Source organism: Panulirus ornatus, chromosome 16, assembly GCF_036320965.1.
Source record: "Panulirus ornatus isolate Po-2019 chromosome 16, ASM3632096v1, whole genome shotgun sequence".
Classification (NCBI taxonomy): domain Eukaryota; kingdom Metazoa; phylum Arthropoda; class Malacostraca; order Decapoda; family Palinuridae; genus Panulirus; species Panulirus ornatus.
In genome coordinates, this window is record NC_092239.1 from 2,387,971 (window position 1) to 2,405,644 (window position 17,674).

At 43.5% G+C, this 17,674-nt stretch overlaps 1 protein-coding gene across 2 annotated transcripts in view; it reads right to left on the bottom strand.

Annotated features, from left to right (window-relative positions):
• LOC139754028 (uncharacterized) overlaps window positions 1-17,674 on the bottom strand; it is a 143,634-nt gene that overhangs the window by 33,006 nt on the left and 92,954 nt on the right. The window lies entirely within an intron of this gene.

Here is a 17,674-nt window from a genome sequence, read left to right on the forward strand (position 1 = left end):
GAGAGATGTATAGGCTAGTGTGATTCATACCACGGATGACTCTGATGAACTCCGGTCCTGCTGTGGTAGGTATCTAACCTTGATTTTCGAGCAGAGAAGGAGAAGGAAGAGACTTGCTCTTGCATTAAGGCGCCAGGGACATCCGGGGTTCAGTCTCAGTGAGGTTGGACACGATCAGAACCTGTTCTGCATTAGTACAATGATTCATTTGTTATATCTGAAGCACAGCCGAGACTGAACCCGGAACTAGTCGAACTTGGAGCACCAGTATTAGAGGAAACACATGGTATATTCTGCAGAGCGAACCTGTAGGTTTTTTTTGCTTTATTGACGAATATCTTCCTGAGGATAGCATAGTCCTCGCCCACTAGGTAGGGTGGGGATTGGGGGACTTCTATACCCTGGCAAAGCTGTTGTCAACCCCCTTTCCTTTTTTTTTTCTTTTTTACCTTTTTTCCTCTCTTTTATGGCTCTATTGTAAACGTGAAATATTCAGAGCTTTTACTCTTTGTCGAATTTGTTGATATTGATAATAGTGAATATAGATATGGTTTTGACCCTCGTCTTGACGTTGAGTCTCATTTGATGTGGAAACTTGTTTTGAACCCGCTTAAAATTCATGCTTAGGTTATCATGTGTTGCTGATATGCTCTTTTTCGGTTCCTTTATCCGAGTTGCTGTTATAGATGGAACTTGCAGAACCAAAGTGATTCAGCTGGTTGCTCCGAATCTAGTTTGCTCTGACTTTATATCTTAGTATTATATATAATATTCCAATATGCTGTCTGATTCCAAGGTTTATCTTGGTTCATCCGTCTCACATTGTGGGGTCAGCAGATCCAGTTGTAAGTCGGGTTCGTACTTTCATCTGAACCAAAAGTAACCCAAGACCCAGTGGGGTCAGAGGTCAGCAGTAACTCTTCTGGTGCTTTTCCTTTATTTATTTACTATTTTATCTAATCATTTGTCTATTGAGGATAAACGGAGAAAAGAAATCAATATTGTTGTCATTGGTGACGGCCGTAACGACAACTAGTTCAATTATTTCGAGTTAATTAAAAGTATTATTTGTGATTTGTTTCAATTAGAAGTTAATGAGGAAGGCTGTTTCTCATTTTTATGATGTGTGTGTGTGTGTTTGTTTGTTCTACGCTTATGGGGCTTCATATTTCTGATATATGGTGTAAACACTTTAATTCTGAACATCACCCTATCTAAATACAATTCAACGTAATTTTCACACCCAGTTTACAGTTAATCTTCTTAATTTTCTTATATACTGTACCATCCTCCCTGTGTACCGTGTCCACCTCCCTGGGTACCGTGTCACCCACCCACTAACTCCCTTCCTGTCTACTGCTTCCTTCTAGACGGTAATCATATCCAGGCCCCTCACCCCACACCATCTACACACACCACTTGGCTCTAGTTGAGCTCAGTCCATCTACCCAGGCCCCACCTGAGCCTCGCCCACCCGCCTCCTTCCCTAAGGTTGTTGTAATATAAACACAATGTTTTGCTGGTCATTTCACGCGTCACCTGCAGACATAGTTGTGATCGAAGGACGCCTCAAGAACCGTTCACGTTTGTGTTCGTTTGGTTTACTACAGGTAGATAGATAGATGATAGAGAGATAGATAGATAGATAGATAGATAGAGAGAGAGAGAGAGAGAGAGAGAGAGAGAGAGAGAGAGAGAGAGAGAGGATACTTTCTGACGTAATGAGACATCATCAAGAAGTCTGTGTAGTGTGTGTTTGGTCTGGCTTCCCTCCCCTCCCCCCTTCACCACATCCTCCGTCATTGTTTCTGCCCCCTCCCCCCTACCTCCCTCCTCACCCCTCCACCCTATTTCCCCTCCCTATGTATTCATCATTCCTCCCTTCATACATCCATGACTCACCCCTCACTCATCATAACTCATCTCGTCCCTCTCCTCATCTTCAGCTCCATGGCGTATTCATCATATCTATTTTGATCTGTCATCCGTCGCAATGGTCTCTCGTATGAATTCCAATCTTTTTCTTTCTTTATCCTAACGTATTTTACTTATTCGTTTATTCTCCTTTTATTCTCTTTACCTAATCATGTTTCCCTCATATTCTATCACACATTTCCTTATACTTTTTTTTTTTCATGTTGCGACAAATTCCCTTGAGTCTCGCATCTGCTTCAGTCACCCCTGCGTCCGTGGCCCACTGTACCTGACGCTAATGAAAACGGTGAGGCTGCCAGCAGTCATCCCTCCCTGGCTGGTAATGTACAGTTTGGAAGGTTTGTAAATCACGTGGCCCAGGGTAACTACAGGGCACTGTAGGGCTTCGAACCCGTGTGCTACTGATGCTTCTAAGCCAAGACGCTGGTGCTCGGGAACGAGCAGGGGGGGGGGGGGACAACTGAATATGGGGTTAAGAGGGTTTAGTGACTCATATCTGCTTCCGCAGTACTTGTGATTATATATATATATATATATATATATATATATATATATATATATATATATATATATATATATATATATAACAAGCAAGGTTTGGATTCTCACATTTGTGTTCCAATCTCGTCATTTCTGACTCCCTAATTCCCTTCATGCTTGACTTGTGGTCATCTCGTCTGCCCCTCTTCCCATTTTCTTAATTTTCCTTCCTCATGCCTTCCAGTGTTGGTGTCTCTGTATCCTGTATCGTGTTTCATCTACCTTCTCCTCACCAAGATTCGTTTGACGTTTCTATTTTTTATTTAATTTTCTTTTTATCCTCATTTCTAATTAATCAAGTTCGTTCGTTCGTTCGTTGCTTGTCGTACATGGTCTGTAGCGCCGGGTAGGAACAGTGTTGTGAATCATGCAAAGTAAACAGCACCCCCCCCCCCCCGGCTACGCCATGTCGTAGGTAGGTAGATAGTCTCTCTCTCTCTCTCTCTCTCTCTCTCTCTCTCTCTCTCTCTCTCTCTCTCTCTCTCTCTTCTCTCGCTCTCTCTGAATCTATCTGTCTATCTATCTCTCTCTCTATCTATCTATCTATATATCTATCTCTCTCTCTCACGTCCTTCTCGTCACCTTCTTCAGGTAGGAGCCAGACGCCCTCGATCACCACATAAGGACCTGGCCATCCTCAACTTGAGATCTTCGAGCCGCCCGTCCCCCCTCCTGGGATTCCTTTGAGCATATGAAGTGATCCTTGAGTTATTGCTCCCACTCGTGGGGGGGACCTGGAGGATGACCTTTGCTGGCAAGGTTGGGAAGTGCTGTACCCACATCACTTCTTCCTCCATCCACCTTCATTGGTAAGTGCTTATGTGAGTGTGTGTGTGTGTGTGTGTGTGTGTGTGTGTGTGTGGATGTTTGTATGTGGATATATCAAACTGTGCGCGGATGTATGAGGACGTTTGGATATATGAGTCGTGTGGATATATGAGGATGTGTGTGGATGTATGAGAATTGAGTGGATGTATCAGGATGTGAGTGGATGTATGAGGATGTGTGTGGATGATGAGGATACGTACATGGTCCGCCATTAAAGCGTCATAACCAGTTATAAACAATTGAGAACACGAAGTAAAACTATTGGAGGCCAACAACCCTGGATTTGCAAAGGCATTATATCCCTTAAATACCTTGTGTATAGGTGCTATTATGCGTCAAGCTGATGGGGTGAAAAGAGAAGGGGCCATATGGTGATCATTAAGGTCTATTTTTCAGGTGATGTTTAATGGTGAAATGAACCTTTTGTCTCTGCTAAAGGATTATGACACACAAAGCCGGGATGAATATCTGGACCAGTTGTTCCCTCAAGCTATTGATGGCGGCACACAGTACTTTGTGTGTCGGGGAAGGGGGGATGGTTGACATACAGAGAGGAAAAAACTGGAAGGAATGATTGAGAAACAGAACGAATGGACAGAGAGTGATAGACAGGAGGAGGAAGATGACAGGGAAGGTGAGGAGGGAAGATGACAGGGAAGGTGAGGAGGGAAGATGACAGGGAAGGTGAGGAGAGGAGGAGGGTGAGCCAGGAGCGGTCCTGGGCTGGTGTGTTCAACACGGTACATAATGTGTGGCGCAACGCAAGATGAATTCGCTGCTGGTGTGTAACATCGCCCGGGCTGGGGAGGGGGACGTACCCACACCGCCACGGCACCTGGGGCCTCGTCTTCCTCTTGAGGGAGGGAGGTTCCCTCCCGCCGCTGCTGCTGGGGAGGCGGGGGGGGGGGGGACCTTCTGCTGGTGGGTGGGGAGCCTCCTGCTGGGGAGAAAGCCTCCGGCTGGGGGAGTACGATCAAGCAGGGGAGAGATGGAGGTAAGCGGTGGGGTGATTAAGAAGCCTTGGGGAGGGGGGGGGGTGAACGTTGATGACGGAATGAAAGGTTAAGATGGAGTAGTGATGGAGGAGCGGTATAGTGATGGAGGAATGATGTAGTGATGGAGGAATGATGTAGTGATGGAGGAGCGGTATAGTGATGGAGGAATGATGTAGTGATGGAGGAGCGGTATAGTGATGGAGGAATGATGTAGTGATGGGGGAATGATATAGTGATGGAGGAGTGGTGTAGTGACGGAGGAGCGGTATAGTGATGGAGGAGTGGTGTAGTGATGGAGGAGTTATGGAAGGTGATATAATTATTCATATTATAGGCGTAACATTTGAGTGGATTTATGCAGATGAACTGGAATATATATATATATATATATATATATATATATATATATATATATATATATATATATATATATATATATATATATATATATATATATATATATAATGATGAAGGCTCCAGTGAGGGACCAAAGCCCACATCAAGGCCAGGCCTTAATTGAAATATAGAGAGAATTATGAAACGGAAAAAGGAAGGAAAAAAGGAAAAGTATTTACGAATTTTTGAGGAAGTGGAAAACCTGTCTTATGAAAAGCGTCAAGTTATAGTTATTATTATGGGAAGTCATGAGAATGAATGATATATTGGAAATAAATTGTTTATTCTTTACGACGTTGTTTATTATGGGATAAAAGGCTTAAAACGCTGTTATATATAAACACAAAAGATCAATTATATTTGTTCTTATTACTGAATCACTGAGGAGCACTTGATATGCGTATGGTAACTTGTATCTTAATTGCTATTTAGATATTTCCATAGTCTTTCATATTTTCCCACCGTCTCACAGTGACTGATATTCCCACAGTAACTCAAATATTCCCACGGTAATTCAGATATGCCCAAGGTCACCGAAAGGTTACCACACTTACCACCGATATTTCCGACAGGGTCGTCTATTTCCAGCAGTTATCGATTAGTTATTCCCACGTGTAAATGGATATTCCCACGGTTTGTCAAAAACTCCCACGACCCCAGATATCTTCCCAGAGTCGCTGAGACATCCCTGGGTCACTCAGATGACCCTCTGGGGGTCACAGAGATGGTCATTCATCAACTACTCACCACAGACCACACTTCTCCATGACATATTAGTCCTTTACCATATTATTCGAAAATTTCCCACGGTCACTAACTAACTCTCACGGTGATGGTCAGTCTTCCCAGGACGCCCATTGGTCACTTGGCTATTCTCACGAGCGTCAGTACGAGCCCTAGGCCACACCAGGACCTCCCTGATGAACTTAGGAATTCCAGGAGAAGAGTTTATATTGTTACCACACGTGTAGCTCAACAACAACAACAACAGCAACAACAACATCCACAACACAAAGAACAAAAAATGATATGAAATTTTGACAAAAAAGAAGTGGGGGATGATATCATTGTAATACAAGGAATATATATATATATATATATATATATATATATATATATATATATATATATATATATATATATATATATATATATATATATATATGTGTGTGTGTGTGTGCGTGTGAGACATCTAGATGTTGTTGATGTATATATAGTGGGTCAGTATAGCTGGCAGGACACGTCCGCCGCCCACTTGCCCAGCTGGGAAAGCTGGTAAACACAACATGGCGGGGGCGGGGGGCGGGGGGGGGGGGTAGGGGATGGGATCGAAAAACAGGAAGTCATCGTCTTCGGTCAAGCTTTTTTTTTTGTTTTTGCTTTTTATTGTTTTTCCCCATTCTTCTTTTTTGTTCTTTCTTTCTAGTTATTACGTGTAGTGAGGTGCGAGTTTGTGTTGTTTTTTTTTCTGAATGAAAAGAGTAATGCTGCTCACGCGGAGGTTGGGGGGGGGGGGGGGGGGGGGGAGCTGGGTTGTATGTTGTCCTGCTGTGTGTCTGCCACACAACCCACGACGTTGTGTGTAGGGAGGGAGGGAGGGAGGGGTGCAGAAAGTGATCTCTCTGGGGTGGAAGAAGGATTAGGCAATATTGACCCTTAAAAGTATATATATATATATATATATGTATATATATATATATATATATATATATATATATATATATATATATATATATATATATATATATATATATACTTAAACTCAAACAATAATTACCAGGAAAAAAATAACTATATCGAAACATTCTGAAACTAACTTAGAATGAAAACGCTAATGATAACATATTTTCTGAATGACACCAAAATGTAACACTATTACCAGAATGCATGGTTCACCTTGACCTTGTCGCCTCTCCCAGGATGACCAGACACTCACCTGGGGAAAAAAATACATAAATCATTACCTTAGTTCAACACTGTTACAACATGTAGTTGTTATTACATATAGTTATTAGGTAAAATGGTTAGATGTAGTGGTTATTAGATGAGGTCATCATTAGGCATACTTATCGTTAGATTCATTTCAGTAAAGACAAAAAAATATTGGAAGTTATTTATGTTAAAATGTAAATCTGTAATCATCATTTGTATTTACAACATCGTCAGCAACAATCTGAACTCTGAATTTACGTAAACCAATTAGTCAGTAACGCCAGTGGAAACCTCTCACATCAACATCATCATCATCATTATCATCATCATTATCATTATCATCATCATCATCATCATCATTATTATTTACTTTCTGTAAAGTTGTACAATTTTCATTCTTTGGTCCCGGTCTTCTGACCTGTGGTAATGGAATAGATCATACCTATCTATCGACTGTGTTTATTTCAGGGTAGACGGACTGTTGTCCCCTGAGTTACTGGGGTTAACATAGTGATCACTGAGGGTGTGGCTTGTGTCTGGTGTCATAGGTTGTCCCAGGCAGCTAGTAGTCTGTCTGTAGATGTGTCTGTTTTATTACCCACCTGTCACATGGTTTGTCTGTCTATCTGTCTGTCTACACAGTACCCAGGGACAGTCCCCAGTACCCACATCTACCTCCCAGTACCCACATCTACCTCCCAGTACCCACATCTACCTCCCAGTACCCACATCTACCTCCCAGTACCCACATCTACCTCCCAGTACCCACATCTACCTCCCAGTACCCACATCTACCTCCCAGTACCCACAACTGCCTCCCAGTACCCACAACTGCCTCCCAGTACCCACAGTCAGTCCCCAGTAGCTAATCGCCAGCCCCCACGAACAGTCCCCGGTATCTTCCAGTCCACAATAGACATACAAAGCTACTGTTATATTTTCAATAGATATAAAATGCGAGTATTATCTTTTCCTCAGGTCATCCCCCACGTGATCCGCGTAATCGCATCAGTAATCCCTGGATTAATATTATTGCCCAACCAGTTAAAAAAAGATACATGAATGTATATTAATCACATGACAGACGCAGTACAAAGAGACACGGGTATTGTACATCCTGGGTATTATAACAGTTTTCGTATATGATGTTGAAGGTGTGTGTGTGTGTGTGACACGTAGCAGGAGATGAACAGGCAGAGCAGGTAATAGGGAGAGACTAGAAGTGGATGATAAAAGAAAACAATTGGAAAACAATGGATGGAAAAGTCATATATTGCAAATTGCTGAAGAAGAAAATGGAGGTGGAAGACGGAGCGACATTTGCCAGTGTCGCTCCACAAAGCCTCGCCCGTGTGGCAGTGACGTGACTGACGGTGTAGGAAAGTCACTGCTCCGGCCACCACTACACGACCTCCTGTAATTATTTCATCAAACAACCGACATTAATCATGTGTGACACATGGAGGACAGTGTCCAGGTGTTAAGCAGGTGAACGACACTGGTGTTCACTATTGGAAGTATAAATACCCATCTCTGATTCCCTGTCGTCAATACTCCATAATGATACGCCAGAGTTCCACCATAATGGATTTGGCGGCCACGCCCACACAGTTAACACAACCAGCGTGGCTGAGCCATCCTGCATCATAGATACCCGGGCATCAGCGCGATCACTCAGCCAAGCAGTCAGAGGTATTGTAAGACCACAAGCCAGCCCACCTGGCCGACCAAACACGTCTTGGTCATGCGACTTCTGCCTCGCCTTCCCCCGGTGTAGCCCCGCCTTCGGCCACAGCTTCCAATCACCCTGGCTCCTGCCTCTTCGGCTGGAGACACGTGCGATATCGTAGAATATCTCCTGCAGCAGCTTGAGCCGAGGGACCCACGGTCGACGTACGACACAAACTGAAGACCTCAGCAACGCCACAAGACCCCAGCCTCGACCCGAGTCTCCCTCAGGCCGACCGCTTCACCTCCTGCACCTGCAGCAGCACCACGGGTCTCCTGTAGCCACGCCTGCCTACATCACCTCAGCTCACCTCACACCCTCACTCAATCCTACATCACCTCAGCACACCTCACACCCTCACTCAGTCCTGCATCACCTCAGCACACCTCACACCCTCACTCAATCCTGCATCACCTCAGCACACCTCACACCCTCACTCAATCCTGCATCACCTCAGCTCACCTCACACCCTCACTCAATCCTGCATCACCTCAGCACACCTCACACCCTCACTCAGTCCTGCTCCACTTGCAGTAGCTGGTCGGGAGCCACATCGACTCTCTATTGACCTAAATAAGGCGTGGTGTCGTGACCTGGTGTCTCCCCGTGCTGTTGTCTCGTTCCTCACCGTCACAAGAGCAGGAGGAGGAGGAAGGATGGAGGAAAGCATCAAGAAGATTGAAGATTTCTTTTTCGACCATTCTGTAGCAAGCCAGACACCCTCCCCCCTCCTTCCCCCAAACACCACCACCTCACCTCTCCTCCCCCCACCCATCCAAAAAAAAGGGGGTGGGGGGAAGAGAATGAATAAATAATGATAATGATTATTGTTATTATGAAAAGTGGGTTGGTTGGCGGGGGTCCAGAGGAGGGGAGTATTTCTTCGTACCTCTTATACTAACTAACACCTCTGGGGATAAATAACTGTTCTGTCCATAGAGAGAGAGGGGGGGTATGTTCCCAACTTGTGCACGTTTCACAACAGCTGTAAAAACCTGCTTAAAAAAAGAATGTCTCCCAACCAGCTATACACGATATTATTATTTTCGTACACACACACATGCTAAGACAATTTCTCATCATACCACCAGATATATATATATATATATATATATATATATATATATATATATATATATATATATATATATATATATATATATATATATATATATATATTAAAGGAGATCATATTAGAGGCAGTCTTAACTTTATGGATTAATCTGGAGATAATTTGATGAAGGGATTGAAATACGGAATGTTGTATGTAGTTCGGGTGTGCTGGAGGATATATTGCCCAGGACCCGAGTTTGGCCGCTTCATAGACCAGTCAGTCGGCCATTACTGTACTTGCTTAATGTGTCTGTCTGTCCGTCTGTCTGTTTATTTGTCGCGTGGGACCCTTCCCAACAGCGCTGCCGCCTGTCATATTTGCTGGTGGGGAGTGTAGGGTCCCCTGAGTCTCTCTCTCTCTCTCTCTCTCTCTCTCTCTCTCTCTCTCTCTCTCTCTCTCTCTCTCTCTCTCTCTGCATATTTCCTCCAGCCTGTATCACCTTTTTGCAGTGCCTCCTTATCCCGTTTTCTCTGCCTTTTGTCATCCACTGTTTGTGTTATCATGACCCCTCTCACTTCCACCTCTCCTTTCTCTTAGCTCTTACCAGCAGACGTCCCACTCACCGCACGCCTCTCCCTCTTCCCTCTCAGCTTATGCCCCACTCACCCCTCTCCTGGCCTCTGAAGAAGTAGAGGTTCATCACTATGAGGTTATGGGGTTAGGCGGGGAGAAGCTGGGGTGGGAGGTGAGAGGCTGGGGTGGGGAATGAGAGGCCAGGGTTGGGCGGGAAGAAGCTGGAGTGGGGAGTAAGAGGGCGGGGAGAATGCGGGGTGGGGAGTGAGAGGCTGGGATGGGGCGGGGAGAAGGTGGGGTGGGGAGAGACCAGACGTGGTGGGGTGGGGTGAGGAAGGGTGGGCACGTGACCTGATAATATTCGCCTCCTGTCCAATATTTTTTGGGTTGCCCACATTACCATATACCCACATTACGGTCGTCAGCCCAGGACAACGCGCCGTTACGATAGATAGATAAGTCGTGCGAGTAACGCGTTACGATAGATGGTCTCGGGTGAGAGAGAGAGAGAGAGAGAGAGAGAGAGAGAGAGAGAGAGAGAGAGAGAGAGAGAGAGAGAAGACTTTGACAGTCAAAACAGTGAAGATAACTTTGTCTCTTTCGAAGTATTTTGATACATATTTTGTTTACTTCTTTCAATCGTAGAACTACTCTTTATTATGTAGCTGTCATTTGTCTTAAGTAGATGTAGAACATACAGTAGAGTCCAGGTCTTGATGTAGTAGATGTAGAACATACAGTAGAGTCCAGGTCTTGATGTAGTAGATGTAGAACATACAGTAGAGTCCAGGTCTTGATGTAGTAGATGTAGAACATACAGTAGAGTCCAGGTCTTGATGTAGTAGATGTAGAACATACAGTAGAGTCCAGGTCTTGATGTAGTAGATGTAGAACATACAGTAGAGTCCAGGTCTTGATGTAGTAGATGTAGAACATACAGTAGAGTCCAGGTCTTGATGTAGTAGATGTAGAACATACAGTAGAGTCCAGGTCTTGATGTAGTAGATGTAGAACATACAGTAGAGTCCAGGTCTTGATGTAGTAGATGTAGAACATACAGTAGAGTCCAGGTCTTGATGTAGTAGATGTAGAACATACAGTAGAGTCCAGGTCTTGATGTAGTAGATGTAGAACATACAGTAGAGTCCAGGTCTTGATGTAGTAGATGTAGAATATACAGTAGAGTCCAGGTCTTGATGTAGTAGATGTAGAACATACAGTAGAGTCCAGGTCTTGATGTAGTAGATGTAGAATATACAGTAGAGTCCAGGTCTTGATGTAGTAGATGTAGAACATACAGTAGAGTCCAGGTCTTGATGTAGTAGATGTAGAACATACAGTAGAGTCCAGGTCTTGATGTAGTAGATGTAGAACATACAGTAGAGTCCAGGTCTTGATGTAGTAGATGTAGAACATACAGTAGAGTCCAGGTCTTGATGTAGTAGATGTAGAACATACAGTAGAGTCCAGGTCTTGATGTAGTAGATGTAGAACATACAGTAGAGTCCAGGTCTTGATGTAGTAGATGTAGAACATACAGTAGAGTCCAGGTCTTGATGTAGTAGATGTAGAACATACAGTAGAGTCCAGGTCTTGATGTAGTAGATGTAGAACATACAGTAGAGTCCAGGTCTTGATGTAGTAGATGTAGAACATACAGTAGAGTCCAGGTCTTGATGTAGTAGATGTAGAACATACAGTAGAGTCCAGGTCTTGATGTAGTAGATGTAGAACATACAGTAGAGTCCAGGTCTTGATGTAGTAGATGTAGAACATACAGTAGAGTCCAGGTCTTGATGTCACCTGGCAGTCACAGTTAACTAGGCTTCCTTTGAACAATGATGCAATGATAAGCCACACATCTCCCGCTCGCTAGATATAAAGATGACATTTCTCGTGGACAGTAAAGGTGTCTCCCCGGCTGGATCCTTCAGTCACACAGTGAATAAAAGAAAACGTGTGAATTAGAATTTGATGAGAAAATGAATGATTGATTTGTGATGTACTTGATGCTGGAGGCTTCTGGCACGGATGAATGTCCACCCCCGGGACATGAAGAATGAGCGAAGAAATAGAGAATTATGAAAAAATAAATGTATAAATGTTTTAGAGGAAATGGGAAACCAAAAGATAGGTCTTGTCTTAGGTGTTCGGGAAAACATTGAGATGGTGAAGTGTTCCAAAAGTTAGCTAAGTGATGATGCAACTGACACATAAGTTGAGAAGTTGAATGAAAATAAGTGAAACTAAACGACAATGAGCAACAGAAAATATATAGTGATATTTAGTAAACAACAACAACAGGAAATAATGATTATGAGTAAAAACACAATTTATGGTATACAGGAACACACACACACACACACACACACACACACACACACACACACACACACACACACACACATACACACGACCATTAGTATCTTGTCTAACTCTCGTAGGATCTCTCGCTATCTGCCCTCGCTCTCGTTAAGGTCTCCAGAGACATCCTTCCATAAGCCAGTATATATATATATATATATATATATATATATATATATATATATATATATATATATATATATATTATCCCTGGGGATAGGGGATTAAGAATACTTCCCACGTATTCCCTGCGTGTCGTAGAAGGCGACTAAAAGGGGAGGGAGCGGGGGGCTGGAAATCCTCCCCTCTCGTTTTTTTTTTTTTTTAATTTTCCAAAAGAAGGAACAGAGAATTGGGCCAGGTGAGGATATTCCCTCAAAGGCCCAGTCCTCTGTTCTTAATGCTACCTCGCTAACGCGGGAAATGGCGAATAGTTTAAAAGAAAGAAAGAATATATATGTGTGTGTGTGTGTGTGTGTGTGTGTGTGTGTGTGTGTGTGTGTGTGCGATGCACTGGGGGCGTATCCCGCTAATCAAAGGTCCAGGTGAACCTAATTAAATATTTGCCGAACTTTCCTACCACAGCCCCCCCCCCCCCCTGCTCATCATGGTTCAAGGTCTTTCTGAATCTTAATCGATATTATATCTCCTGGGGTGGGTTGGGGGGGGGGGGTTAATCCGGATGATTAGGTCGACGTATTCTATTATTCCATGAATGTGATACACGACCCTTGTATTATTAACACGACCCGACACATGACTGCTGCTGCACCACCACCTGTCCTTCACCACACACACACACACACACTGACCTGCGCATATATATATATATATATATATATATATATATATATATATATATATGGATGCGTGTGTGTGTGTGTGTGTGTGTGTGTGTCCAGAGAGAGAGAGAGCGAGAGACAGAGAGCAGTACTTACTTATGACAAACTTTTACATTAGCCATGGCTGGCGCGTGGCGCTCACTGCATCTCAAGCTTGCATAACAAATTTCTCTCTCTCTCTCTCTCTCTCTCTCTCTCTCTCTCTCTCTCTCTCTCTCTCTCTCTCTCTCTCAGCAGCCGCCACGCATGTGGTACGGATCCCAGGCTCACGGTAGTCATTTATCTGTCTTTCTTTTGATTGTTTCTTGACTCTGTATTACTACGTCGTAGATGTCTTGTTAAAACTTTCGTGATGCATTGAGGAACCCTAAACCGATCTAGGTTTCCGCAGTTATTCAAGTTGATCATTTGTTTATTATTACATCGTCGGACTGGATCGTTCTGTGTAGCCACGCGTTTATAATCTGGGTCTGTTGGTACTGGCATCCTCGGTGTGTTGTCATGCACAGACTGTCATGCAGTCATGCACAGACTGTCATGCATGATAACTGATTCATCATCTTAACTTGTGATTCATCATCTTAATTTGTCCATTGAAGCTGGAGGTTTACATAGAAGGATGAAGAAGAGACGTATGAAAAATTAGAAAAGGCGTTGATAGATAAATATATGAGGAAAACATATATTGAAATGGATAAAGAGAAAACTGATAACATAAGATATGAATAGGCAGATGGACAGATAAACAGTGCAACAAACAAACAAATAAAGAAGAGATACAAAGATAAACACTGCAACAAACAAACAAATAAAGAAGAGATACAAAGACAAACATTGCAACAAAAAATAGATAAAGAAGATATAAAGATAAACATTGCAACAAACAAACAAATAGATACAAAGATAAACATTGCAACAAATAAACAAGAGATTCAAAGGAATATTTTTAGTTCATTATTTCTATTAAACAATAATTTATTTTTCTTATTTGTTACAAAAACTAATTAGGTATGATGAGGTCAGTCTTTCGTAACGCTGAGCCTACATCACGTGGCATTTGATAGAGGCCTGTGCGACAGTAGCACCACCCAGCTTGCAACCCTCCAGCCCCAGGCTTGAAGTAACTGTTCAAAATATTCCTTTCTTAATCACCTCACTGAACTATGCACATCACACCACGTGTAGCCGTAAAGCATCGGTAATTGTACCAGAACGAGTCTTGTCTATGAAGTCTACTTTCTTGTAACTATACAAATTACTTTAGTGGACGGAGTCGAACACAATGCTATATATCAATTATAAACGCTATTAGAGGAAGTATAATTAGACTTGATAAGATTTTTTTATTATCATTGCGACATTCTTTGTAATCAGAATAATTGATTTAATTACAATCTACAAATGTTTTGTTCACATTGTCCGATAATGAACCTTCATGAGGGTCATATATTCAAGAAACTTTAATATACTTTGATGCCGCATTGATTTGAAGGCTTTCTAATCCTTTACCATTTTGCCGCATTTTTTTTTTTCAAAGTCTAATATATAATAACCGCAATGCATTAGATTATACAAAGCATTTAGGAGTTTTAATACCATGTTTGAGCCTTCTATAAATTCTATAATCCTCCCTGAGAAGTAATTTAGAAAGGCATGTTTTTTAGCGACATATAAGGCAAGATCAGGCGAGACCACAATGAAGCGACGCAACCCTGATTTAATCGGAGATGGCGCGCGGGGCAGTCGTCAGCGTCACTCTCTGCCGCTTAATACCAGTATCTGCGACGCTATCGCCGCATTATCTCCAGGTTTCACAGACACTAATTATTCCCAAAGATATCCCGGATATATGTAGCTCTGAGAAATAGGCTTTGTTGAGGAAACATATCTAGATTGATGGGAGTTCTTAAACGTAAACAAATGCAGCCGCTGCGTGACCCGGAATTACGGAGGAACAGTCAGCCGTAGGCTTTCTAACCCGTTGAGCACGACTGTACGACCCTTAAGCACGACGACACGACCCTTTAAACACGGCAGTACGACCCCCTGTGCACGACGGTAAGCGTGACGGTACGACCCTTGATATCAACACTGCGACCCGCAAATTTTACCACGGCGTGTCGCCGCCCATGGGCACGATGGCTTGGCCTTTGACCTAATCTCTCCGGGTCAGGTTCAAAGGCCAGGTCATCATCGCCAAGGGTGGCACCGTCTTGGTAATCAAGATCCCGACTCACCGCTTGACGAGGTCATTCGGCTTCTTTTATTCCCGGTGGTGGCGACAAAATGTGGCCCTCCAGATTGCCTTCCTGCAGCCTTGTTCACTTCAACCTTCCGTGGAGACTTGATTTCCTGAGCTAGGCTGGCAGATCTTATCTGCAGCACCTGTTGTGACGGTCCTTCTTCTGTCTTGGGAACTGAGTCCTTCTCTCTGTCTCTCTGAGGTGTTCTGATATTCTTCTGTCTCTTTTATCTTGGGTATTAAGTCCTGTGTGTCTGTCTCACGTGTTTTGCTAGTCTTCTGTCTGTTTGTCCAGGATATTCTATTTCTTTCTGTCTGTGGATGAGGTTTTGTGCCTTTGTGTCTTGCTTTATCTGATATGTTGTTGCCTTTCGTCTGTCTGTCCGAAGTGCTGTGACCTTCTGTCTCTTTCGTCTGCGGTGTTAATTCCTTCTGTAACTGTCTGTGGTGTCATGAATTCCTGTGTGTGTGTGTGTGTGTGTGTGTGTGTGTGTGTGTGTGTGTGTGCCTGTAGTGTCATGCCCCCTTCTGTGTGTCTGTAGTGTCATGCCCCCTTCTGTGTGTCTGTAGTGTCATGCCCCCTTCTGTGTGTCTGTAGTGTCATGCCCCCGTCTGTAGTGCCATGCGCCCGTCTGTAGTGCCATGCCCCCGTCTGTAGTGTCATGCCCCCGTGCCATGCCCCCGTCTGTAGTGTCATGCCCTCCCGTCTGTGTGTCTGAGGTATCATGTCGTCCGTCTCTGCGACCCACACTCTGGCCCTCCATTCCACGCATACCTTCACACATGGATACAGGGGGACCGCTGCAATATATTCATGGATGCTGGTGGTGTCTGGCCGTGGGTGCTGCTCAGGTGTTGCTGGTCTTGTGTTGCTCCTGATACGTTCATGTGTTGCTAGCAAGGTGTGGCAAACAAGTATTAAGTCTAGTCTTGTATTCATATGTTATTGATGGTCTGGCTTTGTGTTAGAGGCGATACTCCGTTCGGGTTGTGTTGCCTGGGTTGTGTATACAGTGTCGCTGTTGATGTATTGCATGTGTTGCATGGGTGATTTATGTGTGTGTGTGTAATCACCTACTTGTAATTGCTTGTTTGTACTGTGCATGAAGGGAGTTTTACACTCGTTTATGTGTATGTGTGTGTGTGTGTGTGTGTGGTCTGTAAAACTGTCCATTGAATTCTCATTTAGTTACAGTGTTCAATATCACCTACAGTACTGTATAAAGTATTGTATGAAGTGTATCTAATACTATTTCGGAGGAGTTGTCAGAACTGCCTCAGGAAGTGTAGTTACCCTTGTAAAGTGTAAGTGTAAAGTGAATAGTAAGGAGAGGTGCACTTACAAGGGAGGTGGTCCCTGTGTTGACGACTGTGGGTTGGGGGGGGGGGGTGGAAATCCTTGATAATTCTTCCCTGTTTAGGAGAGAGAGAGAGAGAGAGAGAGAGAGAGAGAGAGAGAGAGAGAGAGAGAGAGAGAGAGAGAGAGAGGAGAACCCAGCCAAAACCGCCTCACACTCAAGCACTTGGCAGAGCAAAACACACCAACCGAAATATCTTCTAAAAATCAACTTATTTTTTTTCCTGCCATAAGTCAGCAGTGCCCCGCGACGCTGGGCCCGGCTGGCCTCTCTGGGCCAACTGCTGCTGGCCAGTACACTCGCTCTACTCGTGTTCTTAATGTACTCGTAATAGAGACAAGTTTCTTCTGATATAATTAGTAATACAAGTGATGTAACTGGTTGTAGAGGGATGGTGAATTCTCAGACCCTTGAGCACGACGGTACGACCCTTGAACACGACGGTACGACCCTTGAGCACTTTGGGTATGCTGGTTGGGCCTTCAACCTATGTTTTGAGAGGGATAGGTGGGGGGGGGGGGGGAGGGGATGGAGTAAGGTGAAGATGGCGCAGTCGAAAGAAAAATAAAAAAATGAAGAATTGTCTTGAAAATATTTCTGTCTCTCTGGAAACGCAGAGGTAATGAATATAGTGACAAATGATTACACTACAAGTAGAAAATAGAAATAGTACTGATCCCAGTTTATTTACTGATCATTAACAGTGAACAATAGATTATACTAACAAGATTAAAAAACTTAATCCTTATAAATGTGTGTTGCTGTTACAGCTGCAGGAAACACAAGGGTCTGACAGCAACACCGCAACACAAACATGTGTTTTTGTGTGATGCTATGCGAAGCTATGTTACCACGTGTCATATAGAACTGTAGTAGTAGTCATATA